Source organism: Papaver somniferum, unplaced genomic scaffold, assembly GCF_003573695.1.
Source record: "Papaver somniferum cultivar HN1 unplaced genomic scaffold, ASM357369v1 unplaced-scaffold_133, whole genome shotgun sequence".
Lineage (NCBI taxonomy): Eukaryota > Viridiplantae > Streptophyta > Magnoliopsida > Ranunculales > Papaveraceae > Papaver > Papaver somniferum.
In genome coordinates this window covers 14,981,793-14,995,912 of record NW_020622492.1, presented here as the reverse complement: position 1 = coordinate 14,995,912, position 14,120 = coordinate 14,981,793, and the positions used below count along the sequence as shown (strand labels likewise).

The window sequence follows — 14,120 nt, the reverse complement described above, 5'->3', positions numbered from 1 at the left end:
GTTTGCATATAGACGGATGCCGTTTGGTCTTTGCAATGCACCGGCTACTTTCCAAAGATGCATGGTTAGTATATTCTCGGACTATGTGGAGCGCATCATCGAGGTATTTATGGATGATTTCAGTATTTATGGTAATTCTTTTGATAGTTGTTTAGACAACCTTGAACTAGTTCTTAAACGATGCATAGACACAAACCTCGTCCTTTATTGGGAGAAATGTCACTTTATGGTAAACCATGGCATAGTACTTGGTCACATCGTGTCCTCTCGAGGGCTCGAAGTGGACAAGTCAACGATAGATTTAATAAGGAACTTACAATATCCCACTCCGGTGAGGGAAATCCGTTCATTTCTTGGCCATGCAGGTTTCTATAGGCGGTTTATCAAGGATTTCTCCAAAATCTCCATGCTGATGTGCAAGTTATTACAAAAAGAGGTACCTTTTGACTTCAACAAGGAATGCAAGGATGCCTTTGACAAATTGAAGGCAATGTTGACAAGTGCGCCAATTATCAAATCACCGGATTGGAATCTTCCATTTGAATTAATGTGTGATGCTAGTGATTATGCGGTTGGAGCCGTTTTGGGTCAAAGAGTGGACAAATTGTCCCATGTTATCTATTATGCATCGAGGACCCTTAATGATGCACAAATCAACTATTCTACCACGGAGAAGGAGTTATTGTCTATAGTGTTTGCATTGGAAAAGTTTCGATCATACTTGGTGGGCACAAAGGTTATTGTATATTCCGATCATGTCACACTTAAATACTTAATAAAGAAAAAAGAAGCTAAGCCAAGGCTAATCCGATGGATCCTATTGCTAAAAGAGTTCGACATAGAAATTCGAGACAAGAAAGGTGTGGAGAATACCGTTGCGGATCATCTCAGTAGACTTGTTATGTCTCAAGAAGAACTTCCATTACAAGACCGCTTTCCGGACGAACAACTTTTGTCCTTAGAAAATTCTACACCTTGGTACGCGGATATAGTGAATTACTTGGTGACAAGGAAGGTACCTAATACAATATCTAACTTATAAAAGATGAAACTTAAGAAGATAGCCAAGCAATATGTGTGGGATGAACCATACTTATGGAAATATGGCGTGGATCAAATGATACGAAGGTGCGTTCCTAATTCCGAATTTCAATCTATTATCTCTTTTTGTCACACTCTTGCTTGTGGTGGCCATTTTGGTTCTAAACGTACCGCTCTCAAAGTTCTCAAGAGTGGATTTTATTGGTCCACCATGTTTGAAGATGCACATGTTTTTTGTAAATCGTGTGATAGGTGTCAAAGAACGGGCAATCTAGGTGCTCGAAATCAAATGCCACTCACACCAATCCTCACCGTTGAGATTTTTTTTGTGTGGGGAATCGATTTTATGGGCCCTTTTGTCAATTCAAATAGAAAATTTTATATACTTCTTGTGGTGGATTATGTTTCGAAATGGGTGGAAGCTAAAGCCACCAAAACTAATGATTCTCAAGTTGTTTGTGATTTTATAAGAGAAAACATATTCACTAGGCACGGTATACCAAGAGTGGTGATAAGCGATGGCGGTTCACATTTCAAGAAGTCTTTCCACGCTCCCCTCAAGAAGTACAACATTACACATAAGATTGGTATGCCTTATCATCCACAAACTAGTGGACAAGCGGAAATTTCAAACTGGGAAATCAAGTCCATTCTTGAGAAAACGGTGAATACTACAAGGAAAGATTGGAGCTTTAAGCTTAATGATGCACTTTGGGCGTATAGAACGACGTACAAGACACCAATCGTAATGTCTCCATATCGGTTGGTTTACGGTAAAGCTTGTCATATTCCGGTTGAACTTGAACATAAGGCTTATTGGGCGACAAAGAAGTGCAACATGGAGTATGACGAAGCGGGGAAGCAAAGGAAGTTACAACTAAATGATCTAGAGGAGATACATAATGATGCATACGAGAGTGCCCGTATTTACAAGGAAAATACCAATCTTTTTCATGATAAGATGATTTCTCGTAAAAGCTTCGAAGTGGGACAAAAAGTCCTTTTATATCATTCTCGCCTTAAACTATTTCCTAGAAAGTTAAGGTCCCGTTGGATTGGACCATATGTTGTTACTAATGTTTTTCCTTATGGTGCAGTTGAAATTACTAGTCTTAAAGACAACTCGGTTTCCAAGGTCAACGGCCATAGATTGAAGCCATACTACGAGAATATCTCATATGTGAATGTGGATGAACTTTAATTTGAAGATTCACTCCCTCTGGAGGAGTAATGTGAAGCAAGAGCTAAGTCGGTCCGTTGACTTTAAAACAAGCGCTTAATGGGAGGCAACCCATAGGTTTTGTATTTCTTATCATTTTACTTTTTATTTTCTTTTTATTTTGTTTATTTATTTTTTCTTGTTCCATATCATACTAGGATTTCCCATCTTGACTTTACTTGGACGATTCAATTACATTGAGGACAATGTAAGGTTTAAGTGTGGGGGAGTGGTTAAGCATATTAAATTTTTTTTTTGCATAAAACCTCCAACTTTTAGAGATTTTAGAGTCACTACCATACTTCTAGGTATGTTTACATAGAGAATTCTGACCGACATAACTGAACTTGGAAGTGTTAGGGAACTACGTTCGGATTTCTTGCTTGTTAGAGTGTTAAATAATGGATTTAATCATACCGGTGATGCAAGTTAGGAGTAGAGAGACATGCATTATTAGAGTTGCTGATCAATCATTAGTGGAGACTACCCTATTTATATCATGCGAGGCACCGACCAGATTTCTTTATAAATAACTAGAGCTTTATTTTGAGTGTGTATCACCGTACGTTAATTCCAGGTAGAATGGTGAGCTACCCAACCTCCCACCAATAAAAGCACTAATCTTTGATCTCTTGAGTGCTAATTTTGTCAATCATGAGGGTGACGTCTATAGATGAAAGCCTCATTCTTATAGTTCGATTTGCAGTTAGCACCATTCTCTCTCTCGAAAACAACGAATCCATAGAAACACCATCATCATCAACAAGGGAGCGACATCAAAATCTACAAGGAAAGTTGAAAAAGTTCAAGGTTTACAAGCAACGAAACAAGAAAAGAGTAAATTTCATATCCAAGTAAAGCAACATAAAATGAGCGGATTTTTATATATACATGTTGAAGACTTACATAGCAATGAGCATAATTTTATATCCAAGTTGAAGACTTATTTACAAGAGCAAAGAAAAGTAAAAGGTGAGAATTATTGAAGTTTATGATTTCGAGACGATACAAGTTGTGAAGAATCAAGCGGTAAAGTACTTTTCCCATGGCTATGGTTTGTTTTATTTTCACTTTGTTTTGTATTTTATTTCTCGTCTTTATAAGAAGAGAAAAAAAATGGAAATTTTTTTTAAAAAAAAAAAAAAAGAAAAAATGAAAAAATGAAAAAAAAAAATGATGACAAGAGAAATTTTTATTATTTTTGTTTTTTTTTATTTAATAATCCGTGGGGAAGGAAAAATCTATAAGGAAGTTTCAAGCGACAAGGATTTAAGGTAAAAAGTTACAAATTGTCAAGGAATACGAAGTTCGAGCATTTATCATCAATAGTTGAAGCCGAAGACGAAGACCAAGAAGATGAAGACGAGGAGTGGAAGACATCTCTATTGGATGTTGTGAGAGTGGTATTATCATCATTGCTATCGGATGTGAAGGTGAGTAAGTAATCTCATCCTCGATAATAGTGGTTGATTTCCTTTCTTAGAGATCATCAGAAAAATGGTTTTTCAAAATGTAAAAGATGTGGGTTTTTAAAATATTTCGGAAGTTTTCCTTCCCACCATTCAACGTGTTGTAGGATTTCTCTCTTCATTCCTACCTGCACACATGTGAGACCCATAAAAAAGTCATCCTGTTGAGTGCAATTATCATATTTTGGTGAGGCAGAAGTCGAGGGGAAATGCTTATTGATCGCTCTCAAACACGCGTTCTCTCATTATGATGTGGTTATTTCTCACTCAACATTTAAGAATGAGAATATGTTCTTTAGTATTTCTAACTTCTTATTACTAGCATGCAAAAACTCTATGTCCTCATAGCTCTTTGGATGCTTGGGACGCTGGAAAGCTTTGAAGTTGCAAGTTTTAGTTTGATTTGATCGAGGACTAGCAAAGTCCAAGTGTGGGGGAATTTGATAGGTGTAGAATACACCGTTAATTATTATCTATTGGTTATGCTTTCTTTGTTATTTTTCTTGTAAATTATGTATTTTACGTGTGTTTTGATTAGGTACTCTGGAGTCATGCATAAGAAAAGAAGAAGAAATCATCCAAAATTGCACAAGAAGAGAAAAGTTGTCGGCTCACCAGTCGAACACCATTGGGAGCCGAATCAATGTTAAGGGGCAACTCTCTTTTGGAGAAGTATTAAAGACAGGACAACTTATGTTAAGGGGTTTATAACTTGGATAGCCCTTATCTGGGACTAGGGGTTGGTTTAATCCAATTATTACAACCTAAATCGAGAAGATAACTTCTCAATCATTTCTACGCTGAATTTTGAGAAGAGTAAAATACAGCAGCCGCATCTATATTTCAGAGAGATCGAAAAGGGGATCTGATGTTGGATTAAAGATTGAAGAGAAAAGATGTTGCCAAAGATTGGATTGGGATGCAGAGAAATTGAGAGATGAAAGAGGAATTAAAGACCAGAAGTCTGTTCGAATCAGTGAGAGGATGAAGAGATTAAAATAAGACGAAGAGTTTGTTGTTAATGAGACACAACGAGGATTTATTCAAGCTAATTGAAGAACTGAAACGAAATTTTGGTACCTGGTGGAAGTTAAGATGGGTTTTAGTTAGCAATTGAGTTTGTGAAATAATTGAAAACATGGGTTTTAGATTTGAAATTGAACATCGAAAAAAGTAATGAATCAGAGATGGATAGTGATGATTGTTGCCATGAACTTCAGATGAAGATGGACTGAAATCAGATCGAAATGAAATTGAATCTCATTGTTGCTGCTTCCAAGAACAATAGAAAGCGATTTGGTGCTGCAGATTGATATTGTTGTTACAAGAGATGGGGTTGCAATTGAGAATTACAGGCACATGGTGATGTGAATTAATCAAAAACATACAGAGAAGAGAACAGAAGGGGATCTTGCTAGTGTAGAAGTAACAGATGAATGATTTGATTATGGTAGATGTATGTTAGGAATTTTCAAAGGAAAAGAGTAAATTGAGAGGCCGAAAATTGGCCCGGAACTGTGATGTGATTTGTAGATAATGGTAAAAGTGGTTCGATTCTCAGACTTGTGAAGGATATTAATTAGACTTAAATTCTAATATTAAAATAGAAAATTCACTAAAAATTATAACAAACTCAATCAAAGATGATATCAATACTAAAAGAAACACTGAGGCTAAGATTCCACTATTTTCCAAGTTCAAAGTGATTAAACCAATACTTATATTTATGAAATTCTCTTGTTTAATTTGATTCTAAAATATTGCAACAAGTAGATTTTCAAAAGTAATAATTGTAAATACCAAGTATGAAGCATCAAAAGTCTTAAAACAAGCATACTCCATCAAAATAGATCACAATCACTCAAATAAAAATCATATTCAATAATAGTTCAAGGAAAATAATCATATAATTATTGCAAATAAAAAGATAAAAATATACCACTTTTTTGGAAAAATAGCTTCCTCTATCGCCTCAGCAATGGGGTTTAGCTCCTCATATTAATCATGATCTCAAAATATGTGTTTTTCTCAAAAGATGATTAAAAGAGTGAAAAGTAATACAGACTGTTTGCAACAGTGTATTGGTGTTGCAAAACAGCTGTTACAGAAAAACTGTTGCTTTGTCGTGATTTTAAGACCCTAGAATAAGACTGCCCTGAACAGCTTAATGTTCTTCAGCTGTTAAACAACGACACTTTTCTGCGACTGTTACCGAGGGTCAATGTTCTTCGCGTTCTTCTTCTTCAACAGCAGCACAGCAGAAACAGAGTTTGGTAAAGCTCTGATTTCTTCTTCTCTGGCTCTCCTTAGGTTCCCAAACTCTCGACACCTCTTCTATATGACCCAAGACATCTATTTATCAAAAATACCGATTAAATCTCTCCCAAATCTTCCAAAATCTCTTTCCTTCTCTTCACGGCCAAGTTGCGAATTTCTTGTTTTAGGATTTCTACGCGTTTCTGAGCTTTCCTTTTTATTCTAAACTCTTCCTTAGATAGATACAAATCTTTGGGAAGGTTTACACGCTTTTCTCTCTAAAATTCCCTAAAACAGGTCACACACGTGACTTTCCATATTTTCTTGTTGTGAAAAAATCCGTCGATTGAGCCCAGTCTAATCGATTTAAACACCCATATCAGATTCCTAGACCCATAAGGAGTCTATCCTATGAAAATCAGAGGTTTAATCGACCTCAAACTCCTCCAAATCACGATTGCCAAAACTGTCTTTACTGCACTTTTTTCCCGCCAAAATCCTTTTTTGAATGTTGAAGATGGTTGCCCCTTATCCAGAGTAGGGGTGCGATTAGCAACTGCCTGGAAATGGGATGCCCCTTAGTAATTAGGTTACCCCTTATCCAAAGTGAGAGTCCGAATAGCAAATGTCCTCCGGGTGCTTTCCGACAACTTTTCGAGCCAATTTTTTCCAAAAATGTTTATTAGCCAAAAATACCTACAAATAAATAAACACCATAATAAGTACAAAAATGAGCCCTAACATATATAGAATCGAGACAAATCGGACACAAAAATGTGTCTATCAAATACCCCCAAACCTATTATTTGCTAGTCCTCGAGCAAAAATAAAATAGAAATAAAATCCTAACTCACTGTCGCAGGCATCGTCGATTGCATTTAGCGTATGCAATAAGCCTTTAAACCCCTAGGTGTCCCTAGTGGCGGAGTGTTGTCTCCGGAGGGCTTACCAGAGGTATACCCACAAAACCTTTTACTCCAGACCCTAGCTATCTACACAGAACCTTGGAAGGCACTAAAGAATCTCCTTGGTTGGCATACTTATTGACTACAGGAGGAAGTACCCTGATGCGAAATTCCAATTGTTGTACACGAGTTTGCACTCAAGCATACTAAAATTCATATGAAGTGACAGAGCTCTACTCAGATAGTCGCACTATGGACATCAATATCCGGAGTCAAAACTAATCACATGGATAGATCAAGAAGATGGATATAGAAAAACATAGATGGTTTTGATGTTTACTAGGTGAACGGTGTTTCTCATATCTGTCTGAAGGCCTCCGCCAAAATGAACCTATCCTAATGGACTGAGATACTAGTCTGACTAATATCAACACACTGGCATATACAAGGGAACCAGTGATTGATAATCCTAACTCTAGGTCAACACAACTGGCATATACAAGGGTTCCAGTGGTCGACTTTATTGAATTTATTCCAGTTGGTCATGGTCTGGTCTTTTTCTTTTTTTTTTCTTTTTTTTTTTTCATCTTTTTTTCTATTTTTTTCATCTCAATCACTCTAATTCACCCTAGCATTGGTAACAACTTGAATCGTGAGCCCCACCTAATCACTTAGAGAAACATAGTTTAAAAACAAAACAAAATAAAAAAGAAGTGAAAAGGACTCAACGAGATATGGTGAAACTATCATGTTATTTCTAACACCTGAGCTCTGTGCTTTTATGAATAGACTCTTTAGATGTTGCCATCTAGTCAGATTGGTTCCTCAACTCCTACAACCAAAATGCTTCCATCCACTTAGATTGGTTAGTGCCATCCTTAATAGGGATAAATTTCTAGGCTCTGGAGTTTATTTATTGCAACGAAAAGGTAACAAAAAGTTCTACCCCACCCCCAAACTTAAATCTAACATTGTCCTCAATGTTTCTAATCAAAGAACAGTACCAAAAATAAAGTAACATGAGGAAATAGTAAAGAGAGAAGTCGGAAAGATAGTACCTGGGTGAAGTGTAACCAAAAACCTACAAAAATATTATACAACATACAAAATCGCCTCGATGGTCAATCAAGGTAAACAGGGTCCTCCAGAGGGACCTCCTCAACATCACCTGTAGGAAAAGGCTCTAAAAAGGGCTTCAATCGCTGACCGTTAACCTTCGAAGAACTACTACCATCTGGTGTCTCAATCTCAACAGCGCCATGAGGAAAAACAGTACGGACCACAAAAGGACCGGTCCACCGAGCGCAACTTCCCGGGGAATAGATGCAAACGAGTGTCATACAGAAGAACTTTTTGACCTGGAGAAAATGACTTTCGTAAAATATTCCTATCATGCACAAGTTTCATTTTGTTCTTATACTCCTTAGCACTATCGTATGCATCTCTACGAATCTCGTCCAACTCATTGAGCTGGAGCTTTCTTTGAGCTCCTGCCTTGTCAAGTGAAAAGTTTAAGTTCTTAATAGCCCAATAGGCTCGATGCTCTAACTCAACAGGCAGGTGACATGCCTTGCCAAACACTAAACGATAAGGTGACATTCCAATGGGTGTCTTAAACGCAGTACGGTAAGCCCATAAGGCATCAGTAAGCCTCGACGACCAGTCTTTCCTATTTGGATTAACTGTTTTCTCTAGAATACGTTTAATTTCCCTATTGGAAACCTCTACCTGACCACTAGTCTGAGGGTGATATGGGGTTGCTACTTTATGGGTAATACCGTATTGTTTCATTAAAAAAAACGATCTATTACAAAAGTGTGAACCTCCATCACTAATTATAGCTCGCGGCGTACCAAAACGTGTAAGTATATTCTCTTTCAAAAACTGGACTACGACCCTGTGGTCATTCGTTCTACACGGAACCGCCTCAACCCACTTAGACACATAGTCTACAGCGACAAGTATGTAAAGATAACCAAACGAAATAGGAAATGGACCCATAAAATCAATGCCCCACACATCAAAGACCTCAATCACTAAAATAGGGTTCAAAGGCATCATATTTCTACGGGAAATGGTTCCTAACTTCTGGCAACGCTCACAAGAAACACAATGACTATGGGAATCTTTAAACAACGAAGGCCAGTAAAATCCACACTGCAAAATCTTAGCAGCAGTCTTCTTAGCACTAAAATGACCCCCACATGCATGTTCATGACAAAAGGAGATAATACTAGACTGGTCACTCTCAGATACACATCTCCTAATAATCTGGTCCGGACAATACTTAAACAGATAAGGATCGTCCCAAAAGAAATGCTTAACCTCGGCTAAAAACCTAGAACGATCTTGCTTACCCCAATGTTGAGGGGTTCGACCAGTAACAAGATAATTCACTATATTTGCATACCAAGGTGATTGGGAAACAGAGAACAATTGTTCATCAGGAAAGCTATCCCTTATAGGAAGGGAATCACTAGGGGAACTAACAACTAGCCTAGACAAGTGATCTGCTACTACATTTTCTGCACCCTTTTTGTCTCTAATGTCTGGGGAAAATTCCTGTAACAATAGGATCCATCTAATCAATCTAGGTTTGGTATCCTTCTTAGATAAAAGGTATTTCAAAGCAGCATGATCTGTATAGATTATGATCTTAGAACCTAATAGGTAGGACCTAAACTTATCCAAGGCAAACACGATGGCTAAAAGTTCCTTCTCGGTAGTTGTGTAGTTCATTTGGGCATCATTCAGAGTTTTGCTAGCATAATAAATCACATGAAGTAATTTGTTTTCTCGTTGTCCTAAAACGACGCCTATAGCATAATCTGAAGAATCACACATAATCTCAAAGGGTAGGTTCCAGTTAGGTGCCTGGACTATCGGGGCAGTAGTGAGTAAAGTTTTAAGCTTCTCAAAAGCCTCTAAACAAGCATCATCAAAGACAAACTTAACATCTTTTGCAAGCAAATTGCAAAGAGGTCTAGAAATCAAGCTAAAATCCTTAATGAATCGACGGTAAAAACCTGCATGCCCTAGGAATGACCTAATATCTTTTACGGTTTTTGGGACCTGTAAAGTCTTAATAAGGTCAACTTTGGCTTTGTCTACCTCTATACCCTTTGAAGAGACGATGTGCCCTAATACAATTCCTGATTTAACCATGAAATGGCATTTTTCCCAATTAAGCACTAAATTTTTTTCCTTACACCTAGTCAACACTAATGTCAAATGATGCAAGCACTCATCGAAAGATGAACCAAACACTGAAAAATCATCCATAAAGACCTCTAAGAACCGTTCTACCATATCAGAAAATATGCTCATCATACAACGCTGAAAAGTTGCAGGGGCATTACATAGCCCGAAAGGCATGCGTCTATACGCAAAGGTACCAAAGGGACAGGTAAAAGTGGTTTTCTCTTGGTCTTCTGGGGCAATAACGATCTGATTATAACCGGAGTAGCCATCTAAGAAGCAATAGTGACTATGTCCAGCTAATCGCTCTAGCATTTGGTCGATAAAAGGAAGGGGAAAGTGATCCTTCCTTGTGACCTTGTTCAATTTCCTATAGTCAATACACACACGCCATCCCGTGGTCACTCGGGTTGGGATTAATTCATTATTATCATTCTGGACTACAGTGATACCTGATTTCTTGGGGACAACCTGAACAGGGCTGACCCACTTACTGTCTGAAATTGGGTAAATAATACCCGCATCTAACAACTTAAGCACCTCTTTTCGAACTACCTCTTTCATGTTAGGGTTCAGTCGACGTTGCATCTCCCTAGAAGGTTTGGAGTCTTCCTCTAAATGAATCTGATGCATACACACAGTAGGACTTATACCCTTAATGTCTGCTATAGTCCACCCTAAAGCTTCCTTATTGTCTTGAAGTACATTTACTAGCCTACTTTCCTGATCACTATCCAAATTGGAAGCTACAATCACAGGTAAAGTCTCAGATGGGCCTAAAAACACATACTTTAGAGTATCGGGTAGTGGTTTAAGGTCCAACTTTGGGGGCTCTTCTAAAGAAGGAATTAGGGTAGTCTCAGAAACTGGTAACGGTTCGAACCTAGCTTTCCATCTATCAGTGTCTAACACAGGGGTAGAATCTAATAGAGCATTCACCTGTTCAATAGTGCTATCGTCGTCAAAATCTAAACCAAAATGGGATAGACAACTTTCTAATGGGTCTTCAGACAAGATGTTTGGTAATGACTCCTGAACTAAGGCTTCTATCATGTTCACCTCCTCAACACATGTGTCATCTAGCTCATGAGGTTGCTTACTGACATTAAAAATGTTCATCTCCATAGTCATATTACCAAAAGATAAACTCATCACACCATTTCGACAGTTAATGATCGCATTAGACGTAGCTAAAAATGGGCGACCTAAAATCACAGGTATCTGGTTCTCTGGGTCAGGGACAGGTTGGGTATCTAGGACCACGAAATCCACTGGATAAATAAACTTGTCGACCTCAATAAGAACATCCTCGATAACACCTCGAGGGATTTTAACAGACCTATCAGCTAACTGCAGTGTCATCTGAGTAGGTTTCATTTCACCAAGTCCTAGCTGTAAGTATACATGGAATGGCAGTAAGTTCACACTGGCTCCTAAGTCAAGTAAAGCTTTTTCTACCCGGAAGTTACCTATTGTGCAAGCAATGGTAGGAGAACCTGGGTCTTTGTACTTTGGAGTTGTGGTGTTCTGAATGATTGAACTTACGTGACTAGCTAAAAAGGCTTTCTTATGGACGCTAAGTTTTCGCTTTCGCGTACACATATCCTTAAGGAACTTGGCATAAGCAGGAATTTGCCTAATTGCATCTAATAAGGGAAGGTTTATGGTAACTTGCTTAAAAACCTCCACTATGTCATTAAAGTTCGATTCCTTCTTTGTTGGTACTAATAGCTGAGGAAATGGGGCTCTAGGCCTAAAATCAGACCTTTCAGGAACCGAATTCACATCATCAGAAACTTTATCAGTCTCTTCAGCTACTGGTCCTGAGAGGTGAGATCCTGAGGGGTGAACTACAGTATGTTCACTATCGGGCATGGTTACCTTATTGTCTACAACTCTACCACTTCTAAGGGTTCTAACAGCATTCAATTGATTCGATGGTTTTGCACCTAATTCATGAACTCCTCTAGGGTTGGGTTGTGTTTGACTAGGAAACTTACCTTTTTCTCTCAAAGACTCTATCCAGTTAGACCAACCTGGGTTTTTTCGGAAATAGCCTGACTATTTTCTTGTCCTATCCTAGCTTGTAGACTCTGTTCTACGGATAACTGGAATTTTGCAGTTTGCTGAGTTAACAAGGCGAGAGATTCCTCTAAACTTAGGATTTTCTTATCTGACTGATTCTGAAACTGAGCTAGTCCTGAAGGATTCTTAGTATAGCCAAAACCTGGGGGAGCATTAGAATTACTAAACTGACCTTGACTTTGGCCCTTAGACCACGAAAGGTTCGGATGGTTTCTCCAACCAGGATTATAGGTTTCTGAATATGGGTCAATCTTTTGACGGTTATCAAATCTAGTGATTATAAAGAGCATTGGCCTGCTCTTCAATATTCTGGCCTTCCCAAAAAGGCTCCACTCTACCACTAGTCTGGCCCACTTCTAAGGCTTCTAACCTTTTTGCTATAGCAGCAATTTTGGCATCTGATTCATAGCCTCCTTCTACCCTATTAACGTTTCCTCTACTTAAAAGAATTGTTTTCTGGGGTGCCCTACTATTTTCCCATTGCTGGGTTTTTTCGGCGATTTCATTAAAAAATTCCATCGCCGCATCAACAGTTTGGTTTTCAAATCCACCAGTGCATAGAGACTCAACCATGGTCGTTGTGGAATAATCTAAACCCTCATAAAGGATCTGAACTAGCCTAACCTTTTCTAAACCATGATGAGGACACTGGGATAATAAATCATTGAACCTTTCCAAATACCTATATAAAGATTCTCCCTCTTGTTGTGAAAATGTGCATATTTGCGTCCTAATAGACGATGTTTTGTGCCTAGGGAAAAACTTATTGAAAAAGGCAGATGTAAGTTGTTCATATGTCTCAATTGACTCGGAGTCCAAACTATACAGCCACGACTTGGCCTTATCTTTCAGGGAAAATGGGAATAACCTAAGTTTCAAAGCATCATCATCTAAGCCTCTAATTCTTAGAGTACTACAAATTTCCTCAAAATCCCTAACATGGTAATAAGGGTTTTCATTTTCTTTCCCTAAAAAGATTGGGAGCATCTGTAAGGTCCCAGGTTTCAGTTCATAGGGTGCCTCCGTTTCAGCTAACTTAATACACGAAGGACGGGTAGTCCTAGTTGGATTCAACAAAGCTTTCAAAGTTGCCATTTCTGGCGCTATCGGAGCAACAGGGATTCTCTCCTCAGTCAAAGAACGTTCAAAAACAGACTCTTCAAAAGCCGGACTTTCTAGATTAAGGTAATCGAGACGCTTCGAACTACTAGGTTTCTCTTTAACAAATCTACCTAGTGCGTCTCTTTTACGTTCAGGCATACAATAGAATTTTCTAAATTGGAAGGGTAAGCAAACACAGATCAAGGCCGACTCAACCAAATCAAACCTATTGATTTCTAGCAAACAAAAAGCATGATGGCTCCACTTAGATTGTTTCTAGACCAGCTTCTAATCCTTCGAACGGGAATTCGTTACAATTTAAGCAAACCCCTCTGGAATCAATCCGAGTTAACGTAAGTTGAATAGAGGCGAGGGAAGCTCGGTGGAGCTTTGATACCCAAGGCCTCACCGGTATTACAAGGCGGCGCAGTCACGCATTCAACTTACAGAAACCGTCAAGAACTTCGAAGTATGCTTAAAAGAGTAACCAATATTTTTCGAATGACTTTCCTGTTAAGCTCGTTACCCTATCGGTCTCGTTCTAGTCAAAATTTTAGGCTTAGGTTCGTAGGTTACGTGTTCCTAAAGCGGGCAAGAAGAGAACGGTGATGAAATCCGAACCCTTATCTTGTATGGCCAGGCCTTGCCCTTTACTAGAAAAATAAATGTCTGTATTCAGTCCTCAACATATATGCATACGAAGGAGTCCAGTAACTCGCTGACAGGGGATTCACGAGTGTTTAGAATCTTACCTCCCGTTCCAGACGGGGGATGAATCGGTTGTAGTCGACTCGGGCCACTGACTCCGATGTCTAGTGTACGAACCCAAGGTGCAGAGACAATATC

General features: G+C 38.5%; 1 pseudogene; it reads left to right on the top strand.

The window, feature by feature from the left end:
- The first annotated feature begins 12,804 nt into the window (after positions 1–12,804).
- On the top strand, positions 12,805–12,904 carry LOC113333832 (annotated as a pseudogene).
- Positions 12,905–14,120: the final 1,216 nt, after the last annotated feature.